This window comes from Pinus tabuliformis, chromosome 2_2, assembly GCF_031772625.1.
Source record: "Pinus tabuliformis cultivar Carrire ecotype Pingquan chromosome 2_2, CPIR1, whole genome shotgun sequence".
NCBI classification, from domain to species: domain Eukaryota; kingdom Viridiplantae; phylum Streptophyta; class Pinopsida; order Pinales; family Pinaceae; genus Pinus; species Pinus tabuliformis.
In genome coordinates this window covers 1281657764-1281679781 of record NC_142300.1, presented here as the reverse complement: position 1 = coordinate 1281679781, position 22018 = coordinate 1281657764, and positions in this window count along the sequence as shown.

Genomic DNA, 22018 nt, shown 5'->3' with positions numbered 1-22018 from the left:
CACCTCGGCCCACTTAGTAAAATAATCTACCGCAAGGATGATATACGCATGCCCCCCGGCCGAGTGAGGGTTACATGTAATAAAATCAATACCCCATTTTGCAAAAGGACCAACGGAAATTATAGGGTGGAGAGGAGCAGGTGGAGCGCGCATCTTTCGATCAAACACTTGACAGTTGTGGCATTTCCGAACCGCAGTAATACAATCTTTAAACAAGGACAGCCAGAAGTAGCCAGCGCGCAATATCTTTTGGGCTGTGGCATACCCAGACATATGACTGCCACACGCTCCAGAGTGACAGTCATTCAGAACCCTTTCAGCTTCCTCGTGAGTTTAACAACGTCGAAAAACCAAGTCCGCCCCACGGCGATAAAGAGTATCTCCAATACTTTTGTATTGTTGGGACTCGAAGCGAATTTTCTGACGTTCCGACTTCGAAACTTCGAGCCGAAAGGATTGGGTCTGGAGATAGACGATGATATCTCCATACCACGAATCTAAAGTGCTGATGAGAAACAAAGATTCGTCCGCAATGGGTTCCTCTGCAACAGTTTTCGTGTCAGCACGCGGGAAGTCACACATTAACTCTGCAAAAACTAAAGATTTCTTAGACTTAGATTTTTCAAATTCCAAGTCGAACTCCTGCAGGATAACGATCCATTTGGAGTACTTGCCCCCTAGCAATTGTTTAGTCAAAATGTAGATCATAGGGTTGCAATCCGAAATGACTATAGTTTTACGGAGTAGAATGTAGTGACGAAAACGTTGGACAGCTTGAACGGCTGCCAATGCCAATTTCTCCACATGTGAATATTTGAGCTCAGTTGGATTTAACGTCTGACTAAGGTAATATATCACATGTTCCGTTCTGAATCCATCTTCCTGAACTAAGACCATCCCGATGGTGGAATGGGCAGCGGCGAGGTACAAAAAGTAATCCTGGTTGTAGTTGGGAGGATGCAGCAACGGTGCATGGGTCAATGCATGCTTGAGTGCATCAAAAGATTTCTGAGCTATCTCATCCCAAGAGAATTGAGCGTTCTGTTTCAACGACCGGGTAAAACCCTTTGTAATCTCGGTGTAGTTAGGAATGAATCGTCGTAAAAAGTTTGCTTTCCCCTGCAAACTTTGGAGTTGGCGAAGACTCGAAGGAGGAGGCAATTTGATGATAGCTTCTACCTTCGAGGGATCGACGCGAATGCCGGCTTTCGAAACTACAAACCCCAGCAATCGTCCCACTTCTATATAGAAGACACATTTGTGTGGGTTCAACCGAATACGATAATGCCTACACCTCATGAAAATTGCTCGTAAATGGACAAGGTGATCAGCTCGATGTAATGAGTGAGCGGGCAAATCATCGAGATACGGTTGCACAATGTGTTTGATGTCATGAAACGCATAAGACATCGCCCTTTGAAAAGTGGCTCCGGCGTTCTTAAGCCCAAAGGGTAATTTGCAATAAGCAAATGTCCCCCATGGACAAATGAAAGCCGTTTTTGGTTGATCGGCAGGTAGAATATTGATTTGATTGTAACCGGAAAAACCATCCATAAAGGAAAATATTTCACTGCCGGCACAATCGTCAATTATTTGATCGATATAGGGTGTTGGGTAGTTGTCCTTGGGACAAGCTCGATTGATATCCCTATAGTCGATGCAAATTCTTATTGTTCCCTGTTTTTTGTTAACCGGAACAATATTCGATACCCAATCCGTTAACGGGATCGAATAAATGAAACCTGCTTTCAACAGCTTCTCGACTTCTGCTTTAATTGCAGCTGCTTTTCGTGGGTGAATCTGACGCAAACGTTGCCGGACGGGTTTAGCATCCGAGTAAGTCTTGATCTCATGGACAACAATCGCGGGATCAATTCCTGGCATTTCCTCATAAGACCAGGCAAACATGTCGCGGAATTCTTGAAATAGGGCCTTGTATGTCTGAATTTCGTCATCTGAACACGAGGCACCTATATGAATGTGCTCAACAATTCTAGGCTTAACTAAAATGTCAATGGGAATAGTGCGAGAGATGTTTCCCAAATTCAGCTCTGAATCAGGATGTTTCATTGGATTCTGAGCTTCTTTGACATATTCAGCTGTAAATATTGATGAGAAATCATTTTCAAAACGATCATCCTCAGGTAAAAACGAAGATCTGTTATGGAGATCTTCCCATGGTAAATCGTCCACACACAGGACTTCACGAAGTTGCTCGTCAGATGACACAACTTCGGGAAACGCTATTAACTCCGAGGTTGACGTGAAAAGTGAGTCCTCATGGACCACATTCATTTGGTCGATTTTGGTTGAACGCGGGTCGGTAAAAGACTGCACGGCTTCATAGGCAATTTCATATGGACTCAAAGGCATAGCATCACCAAATGAGTCTATTTCAGATTCAGAAGGAACGATCCAAGGATCGTCATAAACAATGGTATCTGATGTAATCATATGAATGGATGAAAATGAAGACAAGGCGTTGATTGGAGGAAAAGGAAAAGTTCCCAGTAAACCAGCATCTTTAACTAATCCGACTCCAACATCCTTATAAGGGATAGTCGTTTTACCGACATGCTGGATACTCTCTGAAGAGGCTGGGTCGGATGAAAAGTAAGCCAGCTGGTCTATTATTATGATCTTGCCATTATATGGAAACTTTATTACTCGTAAAACCGATGAAACGACCGTTGTCATAGCGTAAGACCAACTTCGACCCAAGAGAAGGTTGTAGTCTAGAGGGGCATCAACCACCTCCACATCCAGACTAACGGTTTTTCCTTCGACCCCTATAGGAAAATCCTGTAGAATGCCAAACGGATGGAACCCACGGCCATCAAAGGCCTTAATAATTGTCGGGGATTGATTTAGTGAAGGAGAACCAAGCGATCTCCAGCACTGTATCGACATAATACACGTGGAAGCTCCCTCATCAATCACAGTCCGATGAATAGACCTGTTTTTGACTATCACTGGGATCTGGAAAGCCATTTGATGAGGTAAACGAGGTGTACTATTTTCTAGATCAAAGATTATTAGGTTTGGGTCCTGAACATCAACAGCTCCTATAGCCGACAAAAGTAATTTGCGTTGTGCTGGGCATGATTGCAGCACTTCCAAAGCCAACATTGCTGAGGGTGAAACAGCTAAATCCTCAACAATGTTGTAATTCTGGGCCGCTCTCGCATGTGGATTGAAAGCAGACCTTCGAAGTACACCCTTGGCAGGCGGTTTGATTACTAAGTCCGGGTTAGGCTTCTCGATCTGTAGTGGAGCGGAACCGGGAGCTGAGGTTGATGGATTAGAATGAGAAGATTTTGCTTCTTTGCCATCAACAGGACTTTTACTACCATAATCCTGCGATCGAGTCGCAATCCTTACATGAGACATCATCAATATGGGTTCTTCACTGGCACTCGAGGAAGAACCTATCATCTTACTCTCCTGCTTTGGAAATGGATCTTTCAAAACAGCAGGAGTTGGGGAACCCTTGACGATTTTCACAACCTCGGCCCGATCAGGGCAATCTCTCGTAAAATGATCCTCTTCACAAATAAGACAAGGATATCGAGGTTTGCGCTTTTCGTCATTGGTTTCCGACTTTTCAGTTTTCTCCTTTGGAGTTTTGTCTGCTTTATTCTTCTTCTTACCTTTCTTTTTCCCACCAGATTTAGATTTAGCCATAGATGACTCTACAGCGTGAATATCAGCGGAAACTTCAGCAGAAGATTCTCCTGTCGGGGAGTCTGGTAAGGTTATAATAGGAGAAGAATTCTTTGAGGATTTCTTCTTGCTTTTAGTGTTCACCGTACCAATCATACCATCAACGGCATGAGACCCCGAAGGAGCAGCAGCGATTTGATTTGACTTAGGAAGATCTGGGATCTTTTCATGTAACGTACCTGACTGAGTGTAAACTAAGTCAAGGTACTGCGCTTGAGCAATCACTTGCTCCTCAGTAACTACTCCGGCCTTAGCTACGTCTTTAGTAATCTTCGGTAACAATGATTTAACAAACCATTCAGCTAAGATTTGGTCTGGGATAAAAACTTTCACTAATCGTCTTCGACGTCTCCATTCATGAATATGATCGGAAATATAAGTGGACGTCGATTGTTTTAATGAAGTTAGTAACTCCGTGTCATTATCGTATCTGACCGGCAACTGAAAATGAGTTAAGAACGAGGTAGCTAACTAGCTAAAGTTATAAAAAGAGGCCCGTGGTAACTCAATGTACCACTTGGCCGCGAGACCAATGAGAGTACACTGGAAAAGACGCAAGTGGATCGAATCATCCGAGATGGAATTAGAGGCACACCAGAGGTGGTAAGTCATCACATGATTCGACGGATCCTCTCCAGACTTACCTTCGAACTTGGGTATGTCACTAGGCAACTTATTTGGCATTGGCGGCCAAAACGGAAGATAATTTATTGAATCGTTCGTTAGGCGCGACAAGTCTGGTAAATCCAAAGTTGCGATAAATGGTAATTGCCGATTAGGATCCCTAAAACTCTGGGTCACGAGACCAGTCCCAGGAGGAGGATATCCAGGATAACTTGGAAGAGGAATCGCGTTCGGGATATTGTATCCTCCCGGAAAACCAGGATTAACCGGACCGTACTGGGGTTGTTGTGGTTATTGATAAGTATACCCAAGATACGGTTGATACTGGTAAACTGGCTGCTGGACAACAGGCCCGTATTGGTACTGTCCCTGGTATGGTTGATAAGCGAATTGTGGTTGACTAGTGACAACCGTACTTAAACCAGGTTGTCCTACAGGCATCTGAACCGTAGTTTGAATCATGGATCCAGACAATGGTAAAGATGTCTGAGGAGTAGTTACAGAGACAGTAGAAACCGGAGCTGTCGATACTCCAGAAGTAAGTGTGGTAGACTGAATAGATGTTGCGGTAGTTACAGCAATCGTTTGAGATGGAGTACTAGGTGCAATAGGCCCAGAATGAGAAACTACCGAAGGTACAGAAGTTTGAACATTAGACTGGACTGGTTGCTGGGGTGAACCAGAAACTAAGGGTTGTCCAGTTTGAGATGACAACTGTACACTTGGCTGCAATACCTGTTGAACTTGCGATGGATCCCACACTATGTTCATTCCGGGGTATTGACCCATAACAGGTTGAGGATATTGAGATCCATAACCGGATTGAGGGTAGGATTGATAATTGAAAGGTACGTTTCCCGTACCTTGAACATAAGATTGACCTTGGGGTGGTTGATAACCTTGACTCGAGTACTGACCTTGGGGTAGATACCCTTGAGGTAAGTACTGATACTGGGGTTGACCTTGAGGTATAAATTGATACTGAGTTTGACCATGGGGTACATATTGAGGCTGGGGTTGACCTCGAGGAATGTATTGCACCACGGGTACATACTGTCCTTGAGGTTGCCCCCCAGACGCAATTTGTGTACCTTGAGGTTACCCCCTAGGCGTTAATTGAGGCTGCCCCCCAGGCGGTAACTGGCCACCTTGAGGTTGAGAACTGGGAATTGAACCTGACATCATATAAATGTCTCCTACACCCAACGGTTTATTACCATTGTTTCCAGTTAATAACCCATGTTCAATGGGTTGAGGAGATGCTCCCACAAAAGTACCAGAAAGTGACTGATACCCAGAGGGAACAGAAGGACCGCCGTACAAAAAAGATTCAGGAGACTGAGTAAACATAGACGACTGACCTGACATATTTATGGGAGTATAAATACCTCCAGGTGGATAAGGAGTACGAGGTGGAGAAAAACTTGACCCTCATGGATAGGGACGCCTATTTCTTCTTCTGGAGCAAGTTCTTCAATAGCTATCAAACCAGAAGGAAGATTTTCGGTGATGACTCTTTCTACCCTAGGTGAATCAGGAGCACTAGAAGTTGGAGTAACAGGTTCAGTTATCTCAGGTTCTTCGCCTATATCACTAGTAGATGAAAAACTACCAGCAAGCTCGGAAACTGCAATAGCTTCGGGATTATAACCTGTTTCTAGACTTTGGTAATCAGGATGAACTACCAACGAAGACTGTCCTTCTTCAGGTGAACCTACTTTACTGCCACTAGGAGTGACAAGGACTTTCAAACCTTCGTAATGACACGGGACGTCTTCAGGAGGTTGGCCCCGAAGTCTACGGGACTTCCTCAACAAATCGGCCACGGTTACAATCTCAGGAGACTAGCCCCGAAGTCTACAGGACTGTCTCGGTAATTCAGCCACAGTTAAAAACTTTTAACTACTGCACACGCAAACAAAGTAAAATCTCAAAGCAAACCGCCTAAAGTCTCTAAAAAACCAAACAAATTCGAATCACACGCCTAAAGAATCTAGGGCGTCAAACCATACACAAACAGTAGCCTTCCGGACCGAAAACACTAGTTGATGATGAAGTCAAACATCGCCGAATTCAGTACAGAAGTGGCGGGTGGAACAGTTACCCCGGCAACCTGCTTAATGAATAGACCGGCACAAGTTCCTCCACTTTAACCGTCTCGAGTGAAGTGAACCCCCCGGAAAATCCAAGTGAGTCTAGCCGACGTCTTCTCCAGGTACAGTGGGATCTTCCCTCCACCATCACCTTGGGTAGAACCCTAAAGATAATGGTCACTAAGGTCACCAACAGCAACAAATATACCTGGGGGAACAGTCTACGATCCGATAGCACGCAAGGGCAGAGTAACAAGCTCAATCCCCTTGCTGGCTCCTTGACAATAATCCAAGGTTTACCGACAAGTGACCCCAGGCTCCTCGACAATAATCTGAGGTTTACCGTTTGTAGTACGTGTGTATCTGGCGTCGTTCCCAATGAAGGAGGATTGATCCCCTCACTGGTTCGGACACGATCTCGTGCTTCTCCTTTAAGAGGAGCTTTCCCAGAGCATAAATGTAACAGCTGGATTTATCCTACCACAAGATGAGCTACTTGTTTGGTTTTGCTGTCTTGGAGAGTTAATTACTCTCCTACTCCAAGACACTAGCCTGATCTATGTTGGTGTTTCAGAGCCCTAGTAAATAAAAAGTTACTAAGTTAATTTTACTTTAAGCGTTAATTTTATGGCTTTTCTTTAGGACAAAAGGTAGTGGAGATGAAACTGATGGTGTGTAGACTCGACTCAAATCCACTAAAAAGATGCACCTAGGATGATTTATACTATCTTTCCTTTTCAATGAATTCCCTAGCTAAGAGAGTTGGAGAATGCAAAATTGATATAAAGACAACTTTCTTGGCAATGAAAATCAAAGAAAAGATCTCTTTATCTTTTCCAAAGCATACAACACATGACCACTAATTATTTTACGAAAATTCCTTTCTCTTTTCAAAGACTTCAAATGCTACTAAAACAAACTTTTCTTCAAAAGAGATTTTTGTATTTTTCCCTATATTAACAAAGCATGTAAAACTACTTAACAAAATCAATTTTAAAAAATCTATGACAATCAAAACAATTTTACCTAAAAGCAAATCTAAGAGAAATTCACCTAAAAGAAAATCTAATGAGGCAAAAACCTACAAAGTATAATTCTAGGATGTTTTACTCAGTCACAATTCAACCAAGGACTAGTTCATGCAGAATCATAAACCAGTCAAAAACAAAAATCAAAATCTTTTGTTCTTTTTCATAAGAATGAAATTCACAGCTTTACCAACAAGCTTTCTCGAAATTCTGCAAAGAGACAACATGGTTTCTCACAAAGGTGGATTTTATGAAAGGTCCGACTCCTAAGAATACTGAAAAGACCAGGGATATCCAAGGTTTTACAACTTCTAAAGCAAAAGTCACTACAGGACCAATGCAAAAATCAAACTCTAGGGCTAGAACTTCTATGAATTTCACTAAAACCCTTGATACTAATGAAACAAGCTTAGATGAAGACTTTTGACAGGTAACCAGTGGATTTGGGCAGCAAAAAACAAATTATAAACAAAATCTAAAAGGAAAAAATTGAAATTTCTCAACTTTTGACAGGGTACGCAGGCAGCCTGTTTGCACAGGTGCGTGTACGCTCTGTGTACAAAGCTGCAGTGCGTACAAGTACGCACTGTGCTTAACGCAGAGGGTGCATACTGCTAGCAAAACCAAGAAAAACAAAATCTAACTTAACCCTAAGCTATTCTACCCAAATTCACAGTCAATCAGCCAAAAACCAGAAAGAAATCGACTTTTCTCAAATCAAAGTATCAATCAAAAGAGAAATCAATAAAATCCATGGATTCCCCAGCGGAGTCGCCATTTTGTCATGCGGAAAGAGTCAATTTTGCGGACAAAACCGACCTCCCTAGAAGCTAAGGCTTTCTAGTGACCAACAAGACAATTAAGCACTATCTTTCCCTAAACATGCATTTAAAATACAAGAAACCAGGTGTTTAAAGCATACCTTTAGTCCAACGTTGTTTGTAGCAGTCCAACCTCTCCGATCCAGATGAGCTCCTCCTTCTCTTTGAAACTTGCATTCACTAACAAGCAAACGATTACATAGCACCTGAATAACTCATAAAATAAAACACATTCATCATAAAGACCAAGGAGTATATGAAACAAATTATTTATAACAACTTGTTGAGAAAAATGAACTTAATTGTATTAAGTGGAAACAAAAGAAACCATTCCAACCAGTGCCTTGGTGTTGTGCAGGTCCCTCCTAGGGTCCAGCAAGAGTTCTCCTTTACTTTGATCAGCTCACCCACTTCCAAGGGAATCTCTCCTCTCAAGCTCTATAAGGGAGTCCTAATTTCAGCAGCATCTACCCTTAGGAATGTTCAGCTTTCAACCTCCCCTCCCTCTGGCCCAATGCCTGTATTTATAATGCTTTGGAGGAAGTTAATCAGGTCCACCATCAATGGGATAAGCCCCTCTTTCAATGGGATAGCTCCCCTCTTGATGGGATAAGTTCCTCTTTCATAGGGATACATGAACCATCTGGAGGCGCTCAATACACGTCAAACCATCTTCTAGAATGCTCTAGAATCGACCACAAGTAACTTTTTTGAAGTAAAACTCGCGCCTTTTGACCTTTACAGGAGTACGCACCCACCCCTTTACAGACAGAGCGTACAGGTACGCAGGTATTGTGAACTTGGGGTGCGCACACGCAGGTAAGGTTAAGAGAAACTGCGTAACCAGAGTTAATTGACTTTTTAAGGACTTTCTCTCTTTCTTGGAGTTTGACATGAGGAGCAGAGGTATGAGACTTGCCAAGGAGGATAGTATGACAGTTGATGGAGCCATACTAACTGCAAATAGTCATGGTGACAAATTTTAGTGTAACAGACGTCACTGCCGACGTCATATTGCAATCGGCGTTGGGATGAGGCATGACTTCTTAGAACTTTGTGATTACGATATGGGCCCCAGATGCGATATTAATATAAATTACAGTGAATAATCCTATCGAGACTGGTCCTTATCTCATATCTCAATCGTCATAAGGAAATGGTTCTTGTGATTGCGTGGACACAGGATTTTAATGAAGTGAAGCGGGTCCAGGCTTCATCGCATATCGCAATCGATGGTGGGGTATGGACTTAAGCTTTGTTTCTTAGAACCTGCGGTAGTCACGGACGCGGGGTTTTATGAATTATAATGGATTTTCCTGGCGGGTCCATGGCTTATATCGCAATCGTAATCGACATTGTGTAGCAAGTTTTGGCCTTAAGCCTTTGGTCTTGCCATAGTTACGGATGCAGAGTTTTATGGTTTGTATTGGATAATCCTCACGGGTCTGGTTTATATCACAATGGAGTTGGCATAGTGGTCTTGAGCCTTAAGAAACTTGCGATGTGGGGTATGGATGCGATGCGAGGTTTTATTTTGTTTTTTAATCAAATAACCCATAATGTTTAATACTCAAGCTTAAGTATAGTTTGGGTTCCGGGGGCTATTTAATTTGGTTTTTTTGGATAATTAAGGTTTAATACTTGGGTTTTAATTAAAAATCCTAAGTATTAAACTTTGATTATAAGATTTTATTAACAATTTTTATGTTTTAAAATTTATTAAGGGTCCCCATTTTAATAAAATAAATTTCATAGGAAATTTATAAAATAGAAAAATGGGGGTTGTTGAATAGCACAACAGGCTAGTAGGGGTCCAGTCAAGTCCTTGTACCAATGTTGCATTAGTAGCCTTATTTCATTTTTATTTATCATTTCTGAAAGTTTCATGAAATTTTAGGCAAGGGCCTAAGACCTAGCGCTGAAAATGTGGCACAAAATTTGGGGTTGTTGGCACAAAACTGCCTAAACAAGGCCACAGTCGATGACATGCCTTGTTGTGGGAACAACTGGAGGGTCTCAGTCACATGCATGGATTTTTCATGGAAGCGGTTGAGGGTCTTCATCAGTAAAATGACAAGTTGTCTCAGGGGTTAAGCACCTAGATGGGTTGGTTGCCTCCTGAAGGGCCTGTAGCTCCTGAGGAAAGTTAGATTGGTTTTGTTTTGTCGATTCCACTCCCTTAACTGTAGATGGGGAGTTAACTCACATCATGGTAGCCTCTCATCATATTTTTAACCTAGTGGACTGGTTATCTTTGGTAAATGTGGGAGGAGGGTGTTACACCTCTACATCATAAATGTACTCAAAAATTCTCTTTTTCCTACACATTAACCACATTAGGCCATGAAGAATGAAAAACATCCTTTAATATTCCTACTAAACACATTATGGCCAAAAATATTTTAATTAATGTGAGAAAATAAGAAATTATGGGTTGGAGGATGGAAAAATGCCCTTATAATATACCTTTTCATGGTACCCATCATCACCCCCTACTAAAAGTATTGCTCGCCCTATGAGAAACTTACTCATTGATATGTAGTTCGTGCATGGCCCAAGTAGCCTCTCTGACATCCCAAGGCATCTCATATGGTGTGCCCTCCTGTGGTTAGTGGTGAGCCTTGGTATTGAACCAAGAGTGTTGCAACTCCCAAGTGCTCCTGAACTTAACTTATCAACCCAGGGTTCGTAAAAACTTAGAGGTAATAGTGTTGTATGCACAGTAGGTTAAGTTCTACTCATGCCACCCTTAGTTGTGACATCATATCAAGGTGTTCAGATACCATTTGTTATGAAACCATCTCACAAAAAGATAGAAAAGATAGATCAACGACTTAGAATTTAGCCTCTTCGAGGGGGCAACCTCCTTTACATTACACAAATGAATAATTCTTGGATGATACAAATGACAAGACCTCCTTTCTATATATAGCAGTTTAAGGGGTCCCAATACAATCAGAGCCTACATAACAATAATATTGTAGGGGCATAACAATAACAATAGTGGGCTTCTAGGGGGTTACACGGCATTTTCTCGGCTTCCACGATTCGGATCTGAGCATGAAGTTACAGTACGTCCGAGCTGTGTATTATTTTGAGAAGAGGTCTGTGGAAAATTTCTGCGGTGGAAAATGGAAGGAAGCGTTCTTAGATCCTCTCCTGGACTACAGACCGGTCGCGGGGAGGTTGAATTTAGCGCCGGATGGCAGACTTTATGTGAAATGTAACGACGCTGGGGTTAGAATTTTCGAAGCTTTCTCAGATACTAATTTGAAGGATTGGGAGGATTTGAAGGATTGTTGCTTGGAGCCGGAGCTTAGCCGGACTGATCAGAATCTTGGAAGCGATTTTAGCAGCGTCACACCCTTGGTTATTGTCCAGATCTGCAGCCTTCGAATCCTCTGGGTCACAGATCTGCGGCCTTCGAATCCTCAAGATCCGATGTCAAGGGTCATGGATCTGCTCTGAATCGGGAGCACAGACTATGCATGGTAGTCAGCTGATCAGATCTGCAGGTAAACCATCAAATCTGGAGCCCAGAAGATCTTGGGGCCTTAAAAAAACCTAGATCGATGGACAAGCAGCTTGCAGGAGGCAAGTGCAGACGAGATCAACTCTGAAGCAGCTTTCGATCGTGAACCAGGTGGATCTACCAGAAGAACCTCATGCATTCCAGATCCAAGTTAATCTTTCTGGCAAAATGACAATGTTATGGGTTTGTGCAATAGACCTTGTGCAGGATCTTCTGCAAAAACTTGAATGTCGGCTAGGGATTCCCTCCTCCTGCCTCAGATTGCTGTATAAGGGTAAGCAGCTTATGCATTCCCTTCCTCTTTCTTTTTACAGCATTCAAAAGGACACATCTATTGGGGTTTCTTTCCGTCTAAGAGGTGGTTCATTTGGGCAAACCTCCTCTGCCCCTTCTTTCTCTTACAAAGATGCAGCACGCAAAAACGCTGCCCAACCTCAGTTCTCTTCAAAGGCATCCCAGCTACATGAAGCTCCAAAGTCATTTCTGGTAGACAAATCAGAGAAAATTCCCTCCATCGACTTCTCTAATCCCAAGTTTGAAAGTCGCTACCAGAGCTTTGCAGAATCCGCACTCATTTGCAGATTTAATGGCCTATGGCCTCGCACAGCAGATCTTTATCAATGGGTCCATACCTCTTGGACTAAAAAGTGTAAAATCTTCTTATGTTCAAAAGGTTTTTTCTTGGTGCTTTTTGAATCAAGCGAAGACTACCAAAAAGCCTTAACGGGAGGCCCTTGGTTCTGGGGTTCAGCTGGGTTTTTTCTAACCCCCTGGTTTCCTGACTTCGACCCCTCTATAGCAGTCATCTCCAAGATCCCCATTTGGGTCAGGCTCCTGAATCTTCCGGCACATTTTTGGGATTTCTCTGTCTTCCTAGCTATTGGAAACACTTTTGGACGATACCTGGCTACAGATACCTCAAGAAGGGAAAATGGTCTCTACACGTATGGCAGACTATGTGCAGAAATAGATATCAGCAAAGGACTGCCGGATCAGATTAATCTCAAGTTTGGAGATTTCCATTGGACTCAACCACTGGATTACGAGAACACAGCCTTCCGCTGTCGCCATTGTCATCAAACAGGGCACCTTCAGAGTACATGTTCACAACTCAAAGATAAAAAGAAGAATCTGAATCGTAAACCCAAATCCAAAAGATGGAATCCTTTTTAACCACCCCGTTGGTTGGACGATTTAGGCTTCTCGAGTTCGGAGGAGGAGGAATCTGAGGCAGATGAGCAGGTTGATGAGGAAATTGAAGCTGATCTGCAGAATGAGGAAATTCCGAAGGACGCCCCCTCAGCTCACCAGGAGGCTCCCTCTAACCAGCAGATTTCTCATAAACGTAGCCATCTCTCTTCACCCTCAGACTCTGACAAGGATGATCAGCCTTCAGGACAAAATAATCTACAACTTGTCATGACACAACCAAACTCCACTGGGTGGATAAAAGTGAGCAAGAAAAAAGGCAAAAAAGGTCGATTTGTAGGAAACAACCCTTCGGGGTAGCCTTTTTATTAGTACCTTCCTTTGTAATCCTTTGCTTCTATGACCTATCCCTGGTCTGTCTATTTGGAGCAAGGTTGATTCCCTATCACCTTCGGCTCCATAGCTTCTCTGCTAAGCCTGTTTCCAGGCTTGAATGTACTATATTTTCATCTCTTAATAGAATTAGTCTTTACTCGGAAAAAAAAAAAAAAAAAACAATAGTGGGCTTCTATGGGGCATAATAATAACAACATGGGGACTATATGGGCACAATAATACAATAAGGGGGTTGCATTAATAACAAGAAGGGGTTACACTAGTAGTATAGGGACCTAACATGCCCCTCCTTCAAAAAATGTTGTCCTCAATGCTTGAGTAGTTCTGGATGCTTCTGTATAAAATTCTCATCCTCCCATGTGGAATCTTTAGCGGGTAAGTTCTTCCACTTGATGAGATACTCTAAAATTGATCGATTTTTTTGTTGTTGATTTCTTATTTTTGTGACTGCTTCTGATTCCAATATGATTTTTCTTTCCTCGTCAAGTTCTAGCAATATTGTTTGAACTGGGATCTTCTCACCTATAACCTTCTTTAAGCATGAAACATGGAAAACTGGGTGCACTTAGGAAGATGCAGGAAGCTCCAATTTGTATGCCATAATACCAATATTTTGCAACACCTTGTAAGTACTATGGTACTTTGGTGATGATTTATTATCCTTCTTAGCTTACTTGAGGGACATTTGTTTGTATGCTTGTATTTGTAAAAATACCCAGTCGCCTATATCAAAACTTCTTTCCCTGCGATATTGATATGCATGTTGTTTCATTCGTTTTTGCATGAAAGTGAGGTTATCATTTTTCTTCTTGATATGTCCTTCTATCTTGAGAGTTTGAGGAGTGGTAATTCCTACCAATGCATTACAAGATATGGTTGGATTCATTTATTCTTTCTCTGTGGTTGTTTCTTGGTGTATATCCTCTTATTTTGACGTTTCTTGATCATTTTCTTCCTCCTCTTCACAACCAATGTAAAATAATTTCTTAACAGCACACTTATGACCTTTAGTGTATTTTCTATCACAACTGTAACAAAGGTCGTTTTCTCCTTTTTCTTCCAATTTTTGTGGTGTCAACCTTGTAGGTTATGGAAGGCTAGGAGCAACAACACTTCCATATTTATAATTTTGAGTGGTAGGATTTCTTGTTGCCATAATTTTTCTTTCAAATTTTCTTTCCAACTTGAATGCCTTCTCCAATGAATTAGGTTCCCAAAGGCAAACCTCATGTTTAATGTCATCCTTTAAATTCCCTATGAAGACATCAATCCTCTGCTTCTCTGGAATATCATTTACCCTTATATTCATTTCTTGGAAATCCTCAATGTGCTCTTCCATTGAACCCTTTTGTTTGAGATTTATCAATTGGCTAAAGAAGGTGTTTCTCTTTGTATCCTCATAATGTGCTATCATTTCCTCCGTGAAACTTGACTAGGTGATAAGTTGTTTACGAGAACAAATCCCTCTATACCATACAAACCGATTCAGTTCTAAATATAAAGATGTAATACATACCTTTTGTGCGTTTTGCACATTATGTAGAAAAAAATATTTCTCCATCTGTAGTATCCATGTTACAGGATCCTTGTCATCAAACTTCCTCATATCTATCTTTGGAATATGTTGGGTCTTCAATCCAACGTTAGATTATATGAAATCATGATTAACATTACTTTTATTCTAATCATGAGTTTCCTATACTACCTTTTTTCCATTAGGAGACCTTTCTTGTAGCAGCTTTGTCCCACCTTCTTTCAAACCTTCCATGTCTTTCTTCAAATCTTCCATGCCTTTCTTCCAATATGATTCCATACCATTGATATCAAGTTCCATGGAATAGATAAAACTATTTGTCTTAGCCTCGATCGCATTCTTCAAATCATCCATCCAATTTTGATTACTAGGTGTTTCTATTTTCTTGATTCGAGTCATTCTTTTTCTTTCTTTTAGGATCTCGATCTTGAATCTGTTGTATCTCTGAAATTACGGATCTCCAAGGTTTGGAATTGTGAAAACCAGTAGCCCTCTGCGTCCTCCTTCCAATTCCACAAGTTTGATCAAAATTGGATTCTCCAAGAAAGAGTTATGCCCAATCTACCAAGATGACCTGATTATATACTTTTCCAGTAGAGTGAACTTGTACGAAATTCCACGTGTCACCTTTTCAACATTCAGACTTGAAAATGATATACAGAGAAGTATAGTCCATCCTCTTTCTGTTTCTTTTTACAGAATTTCAATATGATGCTCAGAGATAAAGTTATGAAAATTTTCCCAAGGTCACTTGTTTGGGATGTAATTCGGGAGCCTCTAAAAACCCTAAATGCCTTGGACCATGTCTCCAAACATATAGCAAAACAAGATCTTAAATTCAAGCCAGAGCTTCACCAATATTTCCACTCCAATGGGTTTTAATTTTAGAGTCTAAACCTTCGTAGAAACAAAATTATAGCGAAAATTCCATGATGACCTATTTGATATGGAATTCTGGAGCTTGCAAAAACCCTAACTTCCTTAGATCATATCTCCAAAAATATAGTGAGACAAGAGCTAAAATTCTTACCCAAGGTTAAGAACAATTTTAGATCAAATGGGTTTTGTTTTTAGCTTCTGAAACTTTAAAGTGAAAAAAATATAGTGAAAATTCCACGATGACCTGTTTGGCTTAGCGAAACCCTAGAACCCAAAGCTTTGATACCAAATGTTATGAAACCATCTCACAAAAAGATAGAAAAGATAGATCAATGACTTAGAAATCAGACTCTTTAAGGGGGAACCTCCTTTACATTACACAAATGAACAATTCTTGTATTATGCAAATGACAAGACCTCCTTCCTATATATAGGAGTCTAATAGGTCCCAATACAATTAGAGCCTACATAACAATAATATTGTAGGGGCACAACAATAACAATAGTGGGCTTCTATAGGGCATAATAATAACAACATGGTGACTATATGGGCACAATAATACAATAAGGGGGTTGCACTAATAACAATAAGGGGTTACACTAGTAGTATAGGAACCTAACACCATTCCTCCAACTTAACTATAGTGAAAACTCCCAATGAAATTGATTTTAACTAGGAAAGTGAAATTATCATTCATTCAACTTGTAGATGCTAATTAACATTACATGAGAAAAATGGCTAGACTACTTGCAGGAATGAAGCTACTCTATTTTTCACATTTCATCAAATCAATAACCTACTTGCATGTATCGTTTATCTACTTTACAATTGCTTGAAAATCATAAATCTAACTTATAACATGCATCTGAATTAAAAACACTAATTCTACGTTGTTTCACAATGAAGAAAAGAGAAGGTTGGTGTGGTCTGAGCTTCTCTAGATCATAAAATTGTAATTTGGGGGTCATTATTCATCTAAACCAAGCTAAGGTTGAAGTGGGGAGAAAAATAGGTAGAGGAAAATGGTGCTACAGGTCGGCTACAAGTACTACTCCAAGAGGTCATGTATTACTACAAGAGGCCATGTAATGCTACAGGAGGGGTTTCAAGAGTCCTTTGAGGGTGGAGATGGTTTCTTGAGGGTAGGAAGAGATGGATGAAGGTAGGAGGGAGTGAATGAAGTTTGGGGAAACCTCCTAGCCAAGCCCAAGACCTCTCGGAGGTCTATCTTGCACCAAGATGGATTCCCACGGTGTCTCTAATTGCCTAAACAAAATGATTGTGGAAACAGAGTTTGAGAGAAGTGTGAGAGGTAAAGGGAGAAGATGGAAAAGTCCAAGTGGAGATGAAAGATGTGGCCACCCCTGTAGGTCAACACAACCCTGCAACTAGCCCACTACATGCATTAAATGATCAATAACACAGTGACATAAATTTTCATGGAAAAGATGAGTTGAATTTGACTACAATCTTATTCTATTTCACAATGCTACTCTAATCACTGAACTAACTCCTAGGTTGCAGAAAGTAAATATGGAAAATGATAACTAACATCTACCTATTTCCAAGAAATCATAAACAAATATTTTTGGACTGAGATTGTGAATCTTTCCCACCACTTTTCCCAAAAGAGAGGTGATAAGGAAGCCTGCAATCACAAGTTTTTATAGCTTAACATCTACTGCAACAAAAGAAAGACATGAAATGCTTGGAAACAAGAACAAGACAGAAATACAGAAGAGGGACTAAAGCCTCTGGGTTGGGCCCAAACCCAAGGGTTTCATCCCTCTAGAACTAGCTCAGATGTAGCTCAATAACAAACTTCTCATTAGCAGAAAATAGTAGTCTCATACATCACATGAAAGTTAAAAATAACAAGGTAAAGACTTGGGATCAATAAATACTCTTAGTTGAATCAAAAATTCAAATCCTAATGAGCCTTTCAACTCATTTATTTATACAAAAGGGTAGCTGATAGAAGCTCCCTTGAAAATAGGAGTGATTCCCTCCTTGATCTCGAAAATTGTGGATCTTGTCCTCCTTGAGCTTCTCATGCACTTGGAGTTACTTGGTTGTTAGTGAATTTGAGCTTGTGAGTGAGGATTTAGTGATCTCAAGTCGAGTTAGAGAGTTAAGGAGGTGGACAAGCATCCCTAGATTCCCTCCTGGTTGTCTCCATCAAGCCCCTACATAGTAAATTCCTAAAAAAGCTTTCTTTTCCTGCAATTTAATCACATTAGGCCACATACTATGAAAAACACCTTTTAGTCTTCTTACTAAGCATATTATAACCAAAAATGTGAATTAATGTGAGAAAAGGATAATTTTAAGGTTGGAGGATAGCATAATGAACTTCAAGGTATACCAATTGATGGGATCCATCATCACCCCCTGTCGAAGGTGTTTTTCATCCTCTGAGAAACTTATTCATCCATATGAAGCTCATTTGAGGCCTTGGTGGCCTCTCTGGCATCCCAAGGCACCTTAGATGGTATGCCCTCCTATGGATAAAAAATTGCATTTGCCTCTATCTTTGCCCATACCTTTTGTTCCTCTACTTGGTTTCTTTCTTCTTGTAAGCCCAACAGCAAATCTGGACTAAGTTTGAATCTTATCCATTTCATTTTGAGTCTTTGTATGCTTATTTTGTACAATGGGGTTCTTTCCAAGGCATTCCTTAGCCTTTCAGGAGAGAGATACTCTCTAATTTGTAAACTGTGGGGTAAGGCATGCCACCTTCTCTGACAAGCTTGTAGACTCTTTGTTCCTGACATCCTAAAAGTGTCCTCAAAATGTATAATTACTTTCTCTTGGGTTGCTATGTATCTAGGTTCTAAAGCAGGATTAGAGGCAATAAGGTTATGATTGTTGATGACAGCTTTAGAGCTTACTAGCTCTACTCTGATATACAAGGGTTCCTTCTCTTCTTTTGTCATCACATTTTTCACTTCCTCAACCCTTTCCTCTTCATGAGTCAACCAAGATGCTAATTCCATTAGTTGCATGTCTCCCAATCTTGAATTGGGATCCCATAAATTCAGATCTGTTAGAATGAAATTGTGCATATAGAATTCAACTACCTTTTCCCTATCTTCCATACTATCTTGTTTGAAAAAATAAATAAACTACATGTAGTCTTGAAAAGGAAAAGATCCATACTGTGCTAGTGTCTTAATTTGGAATTGCAACCATTTTTCCTTGAGGAAAAGAGCATAGGATTTTGATGGTTGCCTGCATTGTATGGCTTCCATAGAGAGACTTGCCATAGTGCCAAGTTGTGCTTCTTTCTCTTGCATCTATTCTCTCAACCTTGTGTGTGTGTGTGTTTTTTTTTTTTTTGTAGTTGATCCCTCATAATTGACTCTCTTAGTCTCAAACCACTCAATTCCTTACCTATTTCAGTGATTTCTCCTCCATGAGGCCCACATCTTCTACATTCTTGGATTTGGAAATTTGCATCCACCTATTTGTTCTACCTCTCTCTATCTCCAACACATAGAGGAGTGGGATTACAAAATTTTCAAGTATGATCCTTCCTCCCTCAACAAATTTGTAATATGACCCTAATTTGGGTTGTGGAATAGGTTATTTAATCTCTTGGAGGCCTTTTTCATATTCTTTTAAGGTGGTTCCTCCTTCTTGTAGCACATTTTTCTACTCTTGTAGCATTTCCTATTTCTCCTGTGGCTTCCCTTGTTTTTCCTATAGCTCCTCCTTTTTTTCTTGCTCACGGGAAGCTTGTGTCTTGGGTCTCTTGAAGGTCACTTCCCTGGTGGTAGGCCTTCTCTCATATGTCATAGATCGTTTGATTTTTCCCTTAGGAGAGTTAATCTCATCAATTTTTCCTTCACTAGGCCCCACTTCTCCCTTTTTACTGAGTGACTCCTCAATAGTGATAGGGACCTCTGAAGGAGGCTTTGGTTTCCCCTGCCTGATCTTGGTTCTCTTCCTTGTTTTGAAATATAGGGGACCTTTCCTTGGTTTCCTCCTTTTGGGCTTGATAGGTGTGCTCAATGTGGCCAATTTGGCGGCCACTTCTTGCTTTGTATTCCCTGGAGAAAGACTCATTTGATGTCTTGGCTCCTCTTTTCCTTGGGGTTTAGAAGTCTTCTCAGGGCTCTATTTTTCTTCTACTTGTTTCTCTTCTTCTTCTTCCTTAATTTATGCTTCTTCTTCCTTTGTTATGATTGCTTCTTCTTCCTCTGTTCTGCCTGCTTTTTCTTCCTCTTTTTTTCCTGCCTCTTCTTCCTCTGTTTTTCCTCCCCTACCGCTAGTGCTAGAGGTTGGTGTTTCTGTAAGTGTGATGGCTTGGGTTTCAATGAAGATCTCCCTTTCCATGTCCACAAAATAAGTCCAAAGGATAGGTTCCTTAAGTGGGTCAAAGCATCCATCATAATTAACTTCATGAGACCATGGTGGGCTATGTGTTGATGCTTTCCTTCCCTCACCTTTTGGTTCATTTCAATGATTGAGTGCAGGAGGAAATGGGGAACACTAAGTCTTTGAGGAAGAGGCAATTCTTCTTTGAATCTTAACTCATGAAGTAACCTAAAATGATAGGAAATACTCAATCTCCCTTCACAAGATATAAATTTTAGGATGTGATAAGCCACCTCATCCTAGGGGTAAGGTAGGGCTTCTATTCTTACTCTATTCTTATCTTCTATGGGATTCTCTCTCTGAATGAAGTTATTCCTAGTTGTAACACTTACTGGCTTCTCCTCCTTGCTCCATTGAACCCCTAAGGGTAAGGTGGTCACTCTACATATGGTTTCAGGACTTAAGGATATGGCCAATCCTCCAACAATAGTAGTGGCACTATCTTCCCCTTGAGGATGCAATGCCATGGTAAATTCACGAGTGATATCATAATCATACCCTTTTAATAGTTCAAATAAACCCAACCATTGATGCCTTATAAAAATGTTCACTACAGGAGGGTGTTGGTGAATTCTCTTGGTGTCTGTGGGTTCTCTTCTATTAAATCCTCCCCCATTTCTTCTACTGCCCCTTCTTGGTATTACTTAGGTGTGGAATTCAATTTTATTCAGAGCAATCTCAGTGGTAAAAACAATGTTAAACCTCCTTCTTATTAGTGAGGGAGAAGGATGCTAGAATTTATATCAAAACAAATTCTTTTTCTTTTCCCCTATCTTGCCTTTACACACAGTAATTTCCAACAAGACCTACTGCTCAATTGTCTATTACAGGATACCAACTTCAGGCATAATTTCTCATGCAATTGTATGGAAATCAAGGAGGAAGGAAACCACTTACTCCTTTTTAAAAATAGCTTTGTATATGCATGAGGGTTTGAAGACAATTTTAGGTCATTGTGGCCTTCTCTCACCCTTCAATTCCTCTTGTAGCTTCTTCTCGACCCTCCTATAGCAGTTCAGACCTCCCTGTAGCTTCCTCCTATAGCACCTGCAAACAGAATTTGAAACACTTCGGTGGCACCCTAGGCAATCTAATAACACTAGCTCATCCTTCCTCCAACTATTTTTTTAGAAATGAGCGATGGTGCAAATGAAGTCGAGCCTAGTACATAATATTCCCTTTGTGGTAAGAGCTCGAAGCACTTTGGTGACATGGCACATACACAAGTTTCCTTTTTTGAACCATTGTCCCCACTCCTTGCAATCATTACCCTCCTCCTCGTGATTATCACCCCACTTCTCGTAAGCACCACCTCACTTGAGTTGACATTTCCACATTGCATGGGTGACTAAGATAGACTTTAGTTTACTAGCCAAGGGTGGCCAAGTTCACTGGCCACCTCCAACCTATTAAAACTCCTTTCTCGACTATTAACACATTTTGGCATTTTATGCATAGGGAAGAGGTGAGGGTTGTCATACCTGAGCCTACCTGTGGATCGAATTTATGGAGTTTATTTCATGCTGGAGACAGACCTCATAATGTCATGAGATTGATGGAGTTGATTTCTTTTGCTTGTTTATGTTCATGTCTTTGTAGTTGATGATCTTGATATTGATAATTAACTGTGTGTGTATGTGCCTTCCATGTGTCTAAGTTATTGTTGGTGGAGTAGATGGATTCCTTTCTAAGGATGTTGTTCCTCTCTATGTTATAAAATGGGTTCCATGATGCTCTTTATGGATGAAAAATAAAATCAGGGAGTTCTTGTTGTGTCTGTATAGGCTACTATAGGAGTAGTTTCCTTCCTGTCACAGTCATTTAATCATCTCTTCAGATCTCCATTTTTCATTCTAGG